Here is a 14,707-nt window from a genome sequence, read left to right on the forward strand (position 1 = left end):
ATCCAGAGCTTTCCTAAGATTTTTTTCCATAGATCATGAAATATTAATTTGAAGGCACAGACATTCAAGAATGATAGTGTGGACCCCTTGTCTTTCAAATGAGCTATTAGGCTATAATGCCAACAGAAGGCAGGGTGGAGATTTAATACATAATTTCTCTTTTATCAGTGTTTTCCAGCATGTAATCTGTAATGCAGAATTGGCGAATGCAATACTAAGAGTGTGTCTACCAGATTCTAACAGAAAAACCACATGCATTTGTGTGTGCCTGTGTGTGTGTGCACACACAGGTGTAGCATGAATTGTACATGTGATTCAGTGTAATCACTCAGTCAATTCAATGACAATGCTTTAAGAGATGGTTAGTTACATTTGTCCCAATATTTTCAGGCTTAATGGTTCCATTTATGCAAAACATGTTAGGAAAATAAAAGAGCAAGGTGTTCCATTAATTCACATCTGAAAGAATGTTCCATCTACAGTTAACTACTCTATTTTTTTTGGTAACTGTATAATATTATCTATTATTTTAACAGATGTTTATTGAAGTTCTACCAGATGCCAGGCACTGGGGTAAGGAAGGGGTTGAAAAGGTAAATAGATATGGTCTGGTCCCTGCCCTAAATGAGTTAGAGAACATCATGAGAATATAGGATGACTGCACACTATTAGTCAGTATAGAGAGTGTTAATGGGCAGGCGAAAGAACAAAGTACTTAGAAGTTCATTGTAAAGATTTAGGAGAAACAGAAAGAGAAAGGAAAATTTAAATCTTAAAAAGTAGAAAGTATGAGAACAGGTAATGAATTTGCAACCACCTCTCTGAAGTTATGGAAATAGGAAAGGACAGAAATTTAATTAAATGAAATGCAACAATAATCATTTAAGTGCTTACTCTATGCTAACAGTGCTAACTCTGTGCCAGGCCCAACTCAAATACCTCTCCTGGCCCAAATTGACTGTTTTTTCTCAGCATCCCTGGCATGTATATTTACTTCTCTGTGTCACTGAAGTTATTCTATGTCCCTGTGTTTTGCTTTCTAGCTGAATCACATTGAACCGGTAGCTTAACCCCCACTTCCTCAGTGTCCTTATCTGCAAAATGAGCATAATAAAAGCACTTACTTCACAGGTTTGTGATGGGGTCCAAAATAGTTAATACATGAAAATAATTAGACCAATGTATGACATATTGCAATAGCTATAAAACTGTTATTGCTGCTATTATGAAACATTATTGTAGTCTTTACTGCCTCTGATTGATTTTCCTCCAGCACGGTGTTTTCCCAACTTAGATGTAAGGGAATCATCTGAGAATCGTACTAACGTGCAGGTGCAGATCCAGTAGATCTTCGGTGGGCCGGGGGGGTGCCTGTGAATCAGCATTTCTAACAAGTTCCCAGATGCTTCTGATGCTTCTGGACCATGCATTGCACCCTGATTAGTGCCTTGTGGTTCATAAACTGGTGCTGGCCTACAAACTGTTTGTGAATGATAAGAGTACAAAAATTGAGAATAAGCATTTGGAAACTTATATGACAATTTGCCGTTGCCACAAAATCCATGTGCATAATCGATTTTATGGCATGTTATAAAAGTTTGTAATGTAATCCACTGAAATTTTCTTTTAAAAGATTCTTTACCACAATTCATTTAAGAAGCATTGTTCTAGAACACAGCATACACCTAAAAACAGATACAAGGACTTCATAAAGCCTTGTTTCTTCTCAGAAACTAAAAGAGCTTTGCACAGGTCAGTGTTCAACCCATATTTTTGAATGCACGAGTGAAATAATTAAAAAATAAGTAAGTACAGCTTTGATGTCTCATTTTCAAATTCTCCATGCAATGACTAAAGTTGGAGCTCCAGGTAGCATCGACTTTAATGAAGTACAATTAACTCCACAGCTATGCTTCTGTTTACCTTTAATCTTAATGATAATTTAAAGACTTCTGCATTAGAACTGTAAGCAAAGTGAAATGTTTTCTCTACCTGATTGTCCCCTGTGAGATATTAGATTTGTAAATTTGTAAAAATGCATGCCCACTTTCATAACAATTCTCTTTCAAATCATTAAAATTGGGATTGACAGTGGAATAAGATACATATACACAAGTATGTGATAAGATATATACACATTGTGGCCTCAAGTCGAGTCAGTATTTAACAGTAATGTGCACATCAGTGTGTCATGTGGCATTCAAAAAAGTAAAGGGGAAAAACTAATTGTTCAAACAAAAGAGCCATATTATTATTTGGGGATCCAACTAGTATGATAGTATATAATATGCCCTCACCAGTGGTGACAGTTTTAATGAATAATCATAAATAGTGTTATAATATATATAGCATCCCAGAGCCAGGAATTTCATGGGAGTGTGTGTGTGTGTTTGTGTGTGTGTCTGTGTGTGTGTTTTATGATTTTCTTTTTGCACTTATGTCACCAACAGAAAACAAGGTATCATTTACCAGAAAGAAGTTAGTTTTCTACTAAATATTGGAGAAAGGACCTAAGATCTCTTGCAAACGTAGAGTTTAAACGGATAAATGAATTAGGATACTTGGTTTCCACTCCATGATTTCCCAGTGATTAATGAGTTTATAATTACCTTACATCCAAAATAACATCACACTTATTCCTCATGTCCCAAACAGGAATCTTAGAATAAATCACATTATCAAATAAAACAATCTGTAGGGAGTTTCAGTTCCCTGGAGGGAGGTAGTTCTGAAATTGCTACTTATAAAAATTTACAGTTGAAATATCAAATTTCCAGTAATCCCTCCGCCAACTCCCATCCCAGGTTATGAATATTTGTGTCCCTTTAAAGAAGCAATAACCAGATTAAAGACTAACTTATAACATGATATTTTTACCCTTCTATCTTTTTTATTTGCAACAGTTGAGGATCTAAAATAATGTTGACGTGGCTGGAGGTAGTGAGCTGGGTTGACTTGGCATAGACATAGTTTGAAGAAGTGAGCTAGGATGTGACATGTAAGGCTGGTGAGATCCAGTAACGAACCTGGGCTCTATTTTGAAAGTAATATGAAATCACTGAATGATTGTGGCGTGTGGGAGATGAAATGCCATGAGCTAATTCGTCATTTTAAAAGACCATTAGTAAAACTATTCGGTATGATATTAATGATGGATACCTGACATTATGCATTTGGTAAAAGCCATAAAACTGTGCAATACAAAGAATGAGGCTTAATGTAAGGTACAAACTTTAGTTAATAATAATGTATCAATTTTCCAATTATAAGGAAGGTACTATACCAAAGCAAGATATTAAATAATAGGGGAAATTGTGGAGAGAGGTGGAAGGAGAGAGTATATGAGACTGTACTTTCTTTTCAACTATTTTGTAAACCTAAAACTGCTCTAAAAAATAAAGTCTATTTTCTTAATCCAGTCTATCGTTGTTGGACATTTGGGTTGGTTCCAACTCTTTGCTATTGTGAATAGTGCCGCAATAAACATACGTGTGCATGTGTCTTTATAGCAGCATGATTTATAGTCCTTTGGGTATATACCCAGTAATGGGATGGCTGGGTCAAATGGTATTTCTAGTTCTAGATCCCTGAGGAATCGCCACACTGACTTCCACAATGGTTGAACTAGTTTACAGTCCCACCAACAGTGTAAAAGTGTTCCTATTTCTCCACATCCTCTCCAGCACCTGTTGTTTCCTGATTTTTTAATGATGGCCATTCTAACTGGTGTGAGATGGTATCTCACTGTGGTTTTGATTTGCATTTCTCTGATGGCCAGTGATGATGAGCATTTCTTCATGTGTTTTTTGGCTGCATAAATGTCTTGTTTTGAGAAGTGTCTGTTCATGTCCTTTGCCCACTTTTTGATGGGGTTGTTTGTTTTTTTCTTGTAAATTTGTTTGAGTTCATTGTAGATTCTGGATATTAGCCCTTTGTCAGATGAGTAGGTTGCAAAAATTTTCTCCCATTCTGTAGGTTGCCTGTTCACTCTGATGGTAGTTTCTTTTGCTGTGCAGAAGCTCTTTAGTTTAATTAGATCCCATTTGTCAATTTTGCCTTTTGTTGCCATTGCTTTTGGTGTTTTAGACATGAAGTCCTTGCCCACGCCTATGTCCTGAATGGTATTGCCTAGGTTTTCTTGTAGGATTTTAATGGTTTTAGGTCTAACATTTAAGTCTTTAATCCAAATGTGGCACATATACACCATGGAATACTATGCAGCCATAAAAAATGATGAGTTCGTGTCCTTTGTAGGGACATGGATGAAACTGGAAACCATCATTCTCAGTAAACTATCGCAAGGACAAAAAACCAAACACTGCATGTTCTCACTCATAGGTGGGAATTGAACAATGAGAACTCATGGACACAGGAAGGGGAACATCACACTCCGGGGACTGTTGTGGGGTGGGGGGAGGGGGGAGGGACAGCATTAGGAGATATACCTAATGCTAAATGACGAGTTAATGGGTGCAGGAAATCAACATGGCACATGGATACATATGTAACAAACCTGCACATTGTGCACATGTACCCTAAAACCTAAAGTATAATAAAAATAAAAAATAAAAAATAAAAATAAAGTCTATTAATTAAAGGGGAAAAATGATAACTTGTTGCTGGGTAAAGAATGGGTTGTGGGGAACAGTTAGAAAGCCAGCATAATATTCTTTTTAAAATTAGCATAGCTTGTCTCAGAAGAATCTTATTATCAGAAATTCATCTTGGCAACAAATATTCAGAGATCAGAACTCTACATGAGTGTAAGGGTGAGAAGGTGGAAAAACAGAGAGGAGGAAAAAAAGTCATGTTTCCATCCAATGGAACAGAAACAAATTGGAAACGAAATCTGCATTTTTGCGCTATCTCTGAAAATTATTTTTATAACGTATACCAGAGAATCAATTTATTTTTTAAAATTTTAATTATTTAATTTTTATAATTTTTTAAATTGATATAATCATACATATTTATGGGCTACATAGTGACTTGGGGTACATATAATGTATAGTGATCCTACTAAAATTCTTTATACTTACTTTTGAATTGTGATTATTTCTATGTGCATCAAATTTAAATTAATATATTTAGAGAAAGTTTATATATATACACATCTATATATGTATATGTTTATATATGTGTGTGTGTATGTATGTGTATGTATATTTATTAGTGTCTTCTAGAATGTAAAATATTCCAAAAAGATTTAATATTAACACACTAAGGTAAGAATAAATCAGTAAAATACAGGCTTTGGTAGTTAGTCATAAGGAAAGACATTAACAATATTTTGAAGCTAAGCCTAATAACCTTGAACAACCTTAAAATGGTCACATTAGAACAATATAACCAAATTAAAGACTAGCTTATGATATTTTTACCCTTCTATCTTTTTATTTGGAGCAGCTGAGGATCTAAATCTGCATAAATCTGAATTTAGGCAGATGGATTTATTTTCTACCTAACAATCTAGTAACTTGACAGAAAAATGCCTATCAGCCAGAAATATATTTATGCTGCATTAACTTAATACCTAATAATTTTTCATTTCCAGAGAGTTATAGAAATAGCATTACACTTATATTGCTGGATCTGTCTGCTTATAAGTTGCTTCTGATGACACAAATGGGATTGATTTGTTATCAGTTCCTCCAGTTAAATAATTCTTGATTGGTAGGTCAAAAAAAAATTACAAACCTTGAGCAGTCTCTGCATATTCTGACCTGAATGATCATCAAGATTTGATTTATCATTTAATAGGGGATGAGGCAAAAGAATACCAAGTTCTACTCTTGGAAATTCTCTCAATGGCGGAGTTATTAATTAATTGTAATAACATCTTAATAACATTTGAAGTGTCATTGAAATAGATTAAAATTTTACACATGTGCCAAATTGTTCAACCAGGGCATTCTTAAGGATGATTGGAGTCTGGTGAGAATTTTTTCAGGAATTATTTATTAATTCAAATTTCTTTGCATACTCTGCACTAAGTAAACACAAAACCATGTTCTCTGCTACATTTTTGTTTGTTTACTTATCAAAGAAATGATTGCATGAATTTATAAAAATTAAAATTTAAAAAGATCTCTTATTTTCAAAAAAGCCCCTATACATACTTCGTTCACGTTAATGAGGGACTAACAATAAAGCTGATTCCCAGAATCCTAACTCTAGGAATTGGGGCTGACCTTGAAGATCGCCAAGGTTAAGTCACTCCTCCAAGGTCATATGTCTAGTTGTAAACAAGTCATGGCTAGGATGCATATCTTGAGACTCCTAATTGGTCATGCGTCCCCCAGGTTCTACCTTACTATTGCTTTGAATGGATACAGAAAATAGGGATTTCAGAAATAAGATCCGACAGCCAAATTTAAGTCTGTACCTTGTGACGATAAATAATTTGACCTCAGAATTGGATCATCCATTGATTAAAATAAATCAGCGTCTCTACCCAGAACACTTAATAGTAGTTAGGAATGATAATAAAATAAAAATAAAATGGTGTGCATATATAATATACATGTATACATACATATAGACAGAGAGAGAGAAAGATTGATTTTTTTTTTTAGTAGTTAATCCTTAAATGACAACTCTACTACGAATGCTATTGCAACTTTGCAACTATTTTTTCATTCTCACCTCTGTTTTGCCTCTTCATCCTTCCAGGGCCAAAGAGATAAAGAAAGTTCAGCTGGTGAATCTATGATATTATTTGTCACATAAATTCCACATTTCTACCTAACATAAAATGTTCCAATTTTATGACTCAGCACATTTCTTTGGCTGCTAACAAAATCAGAAGGAATGAATTGTGAAAGCTAAACAGAATTAAGGACTTAAATCATGACATTATGTTGCTGCAACTCTGCATTTACTTCACAGAAAACGAAGTTATAATTCCCACCAGCATAGCCTCATTTTTACTCTATACTAAATATATGAGGGCTTTGGGTCCACTGGGCTAAGCCTATGGCTGACATATAACTTTGGCATGATGCTTAACCTCTATAAGCCCCAGATTTTTATTTGTATCCTGGAATTTTATAATATCTACCATACAATGTTATTAAGATTACATGAAATTCTATATGCCATAGCATTCTGGGAACTGCAGAATAATTTACAAATATAACGTATTATTGCCAAGCAATGATTAATTGCCCCATAATGAAGAAACAAATTTCCAAAGAAACAGAAGTATATTTTAAAATTATTTATAAAAATGCCTATGTAGAATGACATACTACATGAACATTCTGAATATATTTAAGTATGATTTACACAGCATGACCTATTGACAAAACATGAGTTTATCATTGTAAATCATAATTTATTGAATCTTTTCCCAATCAGATGATAAAAACATAATCTAACCTAACATTATGTTAAGGTGTATATGAGTTTAGAGGCTATAAAGTAAATGTTAGTACAAATAACTTCAGCCCACAAAGAGATTATTCCCCTAAGGTGAATTATAGGGATGAGAAATTGATACTCCCCTAGAAACAATGATAAAAATAGGAGAAGGAAGAAGGGAAGTGTTCTAGGTGAAATTACAACACTCTGGTTCTGCCATAGTAGACCTAGAATACTGTAGATTTGCAGTGGAAACTAGCAACAGATGATTATACATGTTGGAAAGAAAATAAGTATTATATCGTGTGACCCTTCCCCTAATGGAAGTGTGACCAAAATAGGGAAGAGGAACAATGGTCATGGTGAATCACTCTGGCAGTGGCCAGCTAAGCCCATCAAGGAACACAATGTTTCACGCAGAGTTTTAAAGAATGCAGGGGCATTGATCAAGTAGAGCAGGACGAACCTAGCATTTCAGATGAAGGGACAACATATTCAGAGTTTGAGAAGCCTGGAACAACATGGTTCATGAGGGGAATAATCAGTAATTTGGTTTGCTGGAGCGTAAAGTGTACGAAGATTTGTACAGAAATGAAGAAATTTGAAGAAAGATACTTCCAGAGCCAGAGCCAGACTTTAGATGCTGAGCTGACCATACTAAGGATGGAGAGCCCTGACCGGTATTGATCAGGGGATGGCACCATTGATTGTTTTGGAAAGAACACACTGATGGCAGTGTTCTCTGGAGGCAGCTGGTTTTGTCATGGTCCTCTGCCATTAACTTTGTAGGTCAATGTTAGAGAACACAATACATTTATTTTTAAGCATTGGAATAAAAGCAAGGAGCCTGAGGGACATTTAAGAGAGCTTGGTCCTGTGTTTCTCAAACTTGAGTAACTTTTGTGACACCACCATGATTTTCTCTTATCCAAAAATCATTTTTACTCTAGTTTTTAAATATTTTTGATAGGCTCATTTTTTCACAACTCCAAAAAGGAAAAAATATATCTTCAAGCACTAGCATTTGTTAAATTTGCAGGTTTAGCCATTCCTCGTGTATTATATATTAATATAAACCTAACTATCAAAAGAAAAATGCTTATCTGGGCATTTTTAGGATGGTACCATCTGGGTACCACCCTAAAATCCTTCTTTAGGAAACACTGGTCAACCTGATGCCATCATTTTCCAATGAAGAATTAATGTGCAAGGAAATCGGATGATTTGCCTACATCCTCTATGTGCTAACCATGTGCCACAATTCTAGGTGCTGGAGCCACATCATCTGGGGCAACATCAGATCAACATCATTGAGCTCTTTTCTCCGCCAATTTGTTCACTTATCTAGTCATCAGTTACAAAATCACTGCCCTCAGGAACTTACATTCTAGTGGGGGACACAGACAAAAAAACAAACCTACAAAGACACAGCATAATGGCAGGTAATGTGAGGGACTATGAGGAAAATAGAGGGAAGCAAAGGAATAAATAATGACACAGTGTGCTTTTAGATAGGATGGTCAAGAAAGACCTCTGAGCAGTCCAGATGTGTTGAGAGGGTGAATTGTGGCATATCTGAGGATGGTTCTATCCAGGCACAGGAGCGACAGGAGCAAAGTCCTCTCAAGGAGATCTTGCCTGACATGCTTGAGAAAGAGCAAAGGCAAACTAGTGATGGTTCCATGAAAACCTGTCTGTTGAGACCACTACTACTCCTTCCTTCTTGACACCTCACCCACTCACACCCCTTTTTTCTATACCAAGGGTTGACCAGGACCAGTTCCAGCCTACTACCTGTTTTATTGGAACAAAACCATGCTCATTTGTTTACTATGTCGTTTATGAGAGTTCTTATGCTACAACAAGAGTAGTATTACTGCAGAGACTGTATCGCCCTCAAAGAGCCTAAAATATGTACCATCTGGCCCTTAGCAGAAAACGTTTGCTGACCACTACTTTATATCATGCTCTTTAGTTGATGCGGTTGTCAAATGCGAACATCCCAGAAAAATACTGCTTTGGACATCTTTATAAAAATGAAATATGCATTTTCCATGTTAAAATCTAGTTACTGATGGTAGAAAATCTGATTTCACTTTTTCAAAACAGAGTTGTGTACCAGTAGAAACTTTTTAGTATTCTATCTTCAGGTGTGATTTTTCTTTAACAATGAATGGGAAGAATAAGGTATCTGCCATTGCATACAGAAAAGAGTGAGGAAGAAGCACAGTAAGCATTACCCTTGTGGTTTTCTCTTGTTAGTATTCAAATTATATTCACTCTAAACTACATCTGAAACAGGTTGATAACATACCCTGTTGGGAGTTGCATTGTCAGGTGATACACAAGATTTTACGCAGATCTATATGGACAGTGTGGCCTAGAGCTACAAGTCTCTTTGGAGCTAATTACCTTCTTAAATCAAAGGGTCCTAAAGATAGTCTACAACCTCACATGAAAAAGTTGCTGTGCTCACCTGGGACTTCCTTTTTCACTTAAGCAAAATGCCCAGGGTTCTGGCAGCAATATTTTTGTTTCTGGTTAAAGTTCATGGGAGGCTCCTCTTATTCTGTTCTCTATTGAACAGTTATTTATCTTTATAAAGGGAAAACAAAACAAAAACAAGTAAGACTGGAGAAAATAGGGTAAAAAAATACATAAGCAATATTTAAAGACTCCATATACATGTAACTCAGTGTTTAAAGTAATTCAGATGAAGGGTTGAAGTAGTATCTAGTGAAGAAGGAAGTTGAAAAAGCTGAATTGTTAAAATATTTCTTACATTGGGAAGATTATCTACAATCAATTTATGTAGTCTCACAGACCCACTACAGCCTACTAGCTCGGTGTATCTTTCAGGTGTTTGCCTGCCCACCCACTCAGCACCCCCTTCTCATTTCCCCCACTTCCCTCCTCTTCTCCCTTTGTTTCTCTAGAAAACTCACCCTTCACATTATAAAACTTTCTTTTCCAAATCTTCCCAACTGATCCCTCTATCTTTTTACTTAATTCTCCTTGCTTTGTCTCTTCCTGAGATACTCATCCACAATAACCTCCTATTATCATATGGTCAAGCTTGACAGTTGAAAAAAATATTTTATGACTATATAAAATATAGTTTTCTGACTATAAACATATGGTTACAGGAGAAAACTTTGAAAAACATGGAAAAGCAAAAGGAATAGAATAAAAATTAGCTACATAGTTACCACCTTAAAAATGTTTCCGACCTGTCACCTCTGTATCTATTTAAAATTTATAATTTTTCTGCCCTTACTATTTTATGGCCTGATTTTTTCACATAACAACATGAAAATATTTATTTCTCTAGGTAATTAAGCAGTCTTTTGAAACCTGATTATGATCACCAAATGGCATAAAATACTGTTTATTTGATTCATCTCCTGTTGATAGACTTCATTTGTTTCCACTTTTTCTGTATTATAAATAACACCGCAGTGAACATCTCTGTGTGCTTACATCTCTGATGATTCCTTTGGAATAAGCGCTTGGGAGTGTTACAGCTGCAGAGAAGGAAGATTATATATTTCATTAAGGATGTCACCAAGTGTTATTCTGTAGCTAACTCCTGAAGACAGGCAAAGGGACTTCCTCCATCATGTGTTTAATGCTAAAACTCAGTCTGATGTTTCATTTGGTTCATGTTTATCGTAATGTTTCCCCAGCTGAAAGTCACTAGGTAGTTTATTGTTTCTTTCTCTGGGGAAACCTTGCAAGTGACAGACCAGAAAATGTGGGAGTTTGAAGAAGATTGATCCTGGAAAGAGCAGAGGGCCAAAAAGATGGCTCAGGACCTAATTCAAGTTTGAAATAAGTCATTCGGTTCCCAGTATAATGCTTATTGAGTGTCCACATGACACATACTAGGTGCTTTGACAGAGGATTATGGAAAAATTAAAACCAAAGCCCCATTGCCCTCACAGATTTACCATCCACAAGAAAAGGGAAGAGTGCCATCTCTTAGCACTTATCTCTGTGTTTGGGAAGAGAAAAGTTCTTTGGAGATGAAGTGCATACATATTCACTTTTTAAAAAGTATTTTTGCCTTCTTGAAATTTAAGCTCTTTTCTCCGCCAGTTTGTTCACTTATCCAGTCAAGAATACTATTATCTAAAATATTCACTCTTGGATGATATATGAAAGAGCCCTTTCTATGTGACTGAATACCAGCTGGAATCTCTCCATTGGGCCACCCCAAATAAACATATCAGGGCATCACAACTTTTGATCTGCATGCATAGGCTACCATGGTCACAGCTCACCTCTTTTTGATAAGGAAGCAGGACTGTAGGTTTCTAATCATACATTTGCAATTGCTAGAGGGGCCGCAGGATAAGAAGTATGATCAGAGAAGTTTTATTATTCACATTTTAGAAGTTCTCTAAGGTCCCTGACAAACTCCAACTTCATTCTTCTTAGGCTTATGTTCAGGGACCAAAATATTCTATTGAAACATTCAGAGATTTTAGCAATTTCTCTTTAAAGAAATGCTATCATTCCATTCTTTGGGGATGGTGGAACAATGCTGCTTGTGTGCTCCAACCACTCGGATCATTCATACACTGTTTCTTTAGAAGGATTTGCTTTCCAAAGTTGAACTTTCAGAACTCAGAACACCTTATCACACTTTCACAAGCTTTCTCTCTGAAAATGGAAAAAGAAAAAGGGAGGGAGGGTGGGGGGAGCCTGTTAGGACCTGTGCCAGTTAAATCCGATCTCTCCGGGGATTTGTTTTTCTTCTGGCGTCAGATTAGATGTTCAAATCAAGCAGTGTTTGAGGGCTGGGAGGGAATGTCCATGGGATTCTTAGTGAGGCTAATCCCGAAGCAGCACATTCCAAGGGGCTAATCTGCCCAAGTTCATTGCTTACTTGAAACGTCTCTTGGGGGAAGAGCCGAACAAGTGACTTTTTTTTCCAGTGGGCGGTCATAAGAGCATTATTAACGGAATGACCAGCCCTAGCTGCAGCAAAATGAAAGCAACAGGAGCTGCTCCGGGGACTGCTTTTGCCAGCACCCAGAGTCAGTGCTCAGGTAAAATGATTTCAGCTAACTTTTCTCTTGTTCAACTTCTCAATATTGGATCTGGGGACCTAGAGGAAGACCAAAGATCAACACCCAGGGAGGCGTGGAGGGAAAGGGCAAAATGAACTTATGAATTTAGTACCTTTGGGTTGGGGATGTTTGTTCTGATGAAGACAGGGCATACATTTGAAACAAGAGAGGGTGACGATGAGAAGCATTGTGAAACTTTTCTTGTAATTTGTTCCTATAAAGTTAGTGGACTCTTTTTCCTAACCTTGCAAATACTGGTCTGAGTGGTCGTCCTTCTGTTAAGCTGCCCTGCTGAAGAGGAGATTGCAATAGCACTTTCCAAGGCTTTTTGGAAATGGGTTTAATATACCCTGTGTGTATGTGCTTGTAAATCTTCCTGCCTGGAGAACTTGGTTCGATAGCTGGTGGGGAGGACATAGTAAGAAGATTCAGAGTAGTTTGGGGACTAACATTTGTAGCAAAGACTTTGGGAAAAACATTGAATCCTGCTTAAATGAAATGACTTAATTTTTTTAAAGCAATATTTACAGACTTTTGTTTTCATTATTTTGATGCTTTATTGACTGCATATTTAACTTTCAAAATTAGTAGTTGCGTTATTCTTTGAGGGTAATCATTATACTTTGTTCATTGTGAGTGTCCTCATTTCTGTTTTGAATATGATGTCTTTTAATTATTAGCCTTTGAAAAACACTTCCCTATTACACATCACACATGACTGATAATGCAGAAAGACAAGAAAGAAAATAGCCAGCCCTTTGCAAACTCAGTCATGGTTATGTGACCATTCTACCTTTAGAAAAGAATATACAGAGAGGTTTCCTGGGGGCCATAGAAGCCATCTTTTCTAAGCGTGCATGAGACTTCCAAAGCATATTTAAAAAAGAAAAGATTTTAAGACATGATGTCTGTTAAAGTTTTGTGTTAAAGGAGAATTGAAGGGTTAGCTAGAAACACAGCACATCAAAACTATTTCATGCTTTCTAACAATGAGGATAACTATTCTGAGATAACTGAGTTGGATGTTGAAGCAAAATATAAAGCTTCATATAGAGTAGTTCAAAACCTTCAAACAAAGAAAAGGAATTCGTTCAGGAAACAAACCAGGATTAAATGTCAGAATGCCCTCTCCAATAAAATAAATTTAAAAATCTAATATAAGATGTTCACACTAAAGACCTGAATAAAAGCATGATAAAGCGAAGCTCACAATATAGTAATTATGCATGATATTTTGTAGAATCCCTAATTCATGTGTTATACCTGCATTCTTTCTATTGTGTATTATACTTTTCTACTCAACGAAAAAATCCAATTTAATCATGAATGATGGGAAGATTTCTTAATGTTCTGTTTCTCTTTTGTTTTCCTCCCTATTTTCTGTGCCTTTGCAAGGGAGATGATTAATCTGCTAATAATAAGATACAGAAATGATTCTCAATCTTTTTGCTAACAATGATGTAGCGTTTCACCTTTCAGAAGGTAATTAAGCAGCAAAGCTACACACAAATTAAATTACTTTTTTACTGAAACGCTAACTAGCTGGCAATCCATATGTAGGAATTCTTACCACCCATCATCTGACTAAAACTTCCAGTGCTTTCCAGGCTAACAATGGGATCCATGAGCAAGAGAAATAAGGAAGGTGTCCTTGAAAAATCTCATCCATTTGTCTTTGCAGCACAGATACTTAAGTGAGGAGTCTTGTGCTTACATTTCTTTGCTGTATAGCCATTTCTCAGATTCTGGTGTCTTCCTAATGTCCTACCTTCATCCTTTACCCCAAGGAGAAAGGAAGAAGACATAGCAGAGTATTCATTCCTGCGCATGTGGGGACTAGAAGAGGGGAATGATAAGGGGAAAGATGCAGGATGAACTGGTTCCAAGACCTGTCTCTGGGAGCCAACTCTGTCCAAATGCCAGGATAATCCTGGGCATGCTCAGATAGTACTGACCATAACAAGGGTATTTCATATCAATAACATCTAATGTCTTAATGGCAATTTAGCAGAGTGGGTTAGAGTGTGAAATCTGAAGCCAGACTGTTCAAGTTCAAACCCTGGCTTTAGAATGTATTGCTGCGTCTCTCTGCCTCAATTTCTTCATTGGAAAAATGGATATAAAAGTAGTACTTTCCTCGCAGAGTCCTTATGGGATCCAGGGAGACAATGTATTAATATATTTAGCACAAGGCCAAGCACATGATGCACCCTTACTGAATGTTAGCCATTGTTAATTACCTATTGAGCGCCTACTACATGTGCCAGGTG

The 14,707-nt window shown here is 36.3% G+C and overlaps 1 protein-coding gene across 16 annotated transcripts in view; it reads left to right on the top strand.

The window, feature by feature from the left end:
• Positions 1 to 14,707, top strand: part of TRPM3 (transient receptor potential cation channel subfamily M member 3) — a 920,678-nt gene that overhangs the window by 582,163 nt on the left and 323,808 nt on the right. For 3 of the 16 annotated variants that reach the window (XM_030810014.1, XM_030810023.1, XM_030810015.1), the window contains exon 1: positions 12,318 to 12,416. The exons of the other annotated variants lie outside the window; for them this stretch is intronic. The gene's annotated coding sequence lies outside the window, so the exon portion shown is untranslated. Of the gene's footprint in view, positions 1 to 12,317; positions 12,417 to 14,707 lie in introns of those variants that run through there. 16 annotated transcript variants of the gene reach the window in all.

The sequence above is a fragment of the Nomascus leucogenys genome, chromosome 1a, assembly GCF_006542625.1.
Source record: "Nomascus leucogenys isolate Asia chromosome 1a, Asia_NLE_v1, whole genome shotgun sequence".
NCBI classification, from domain to species: Eukaryota; Metazoa; Chordata; class Mammalia; order Primates; family Hylobatidae; genus Nomascus; species Nomascus leucogenys.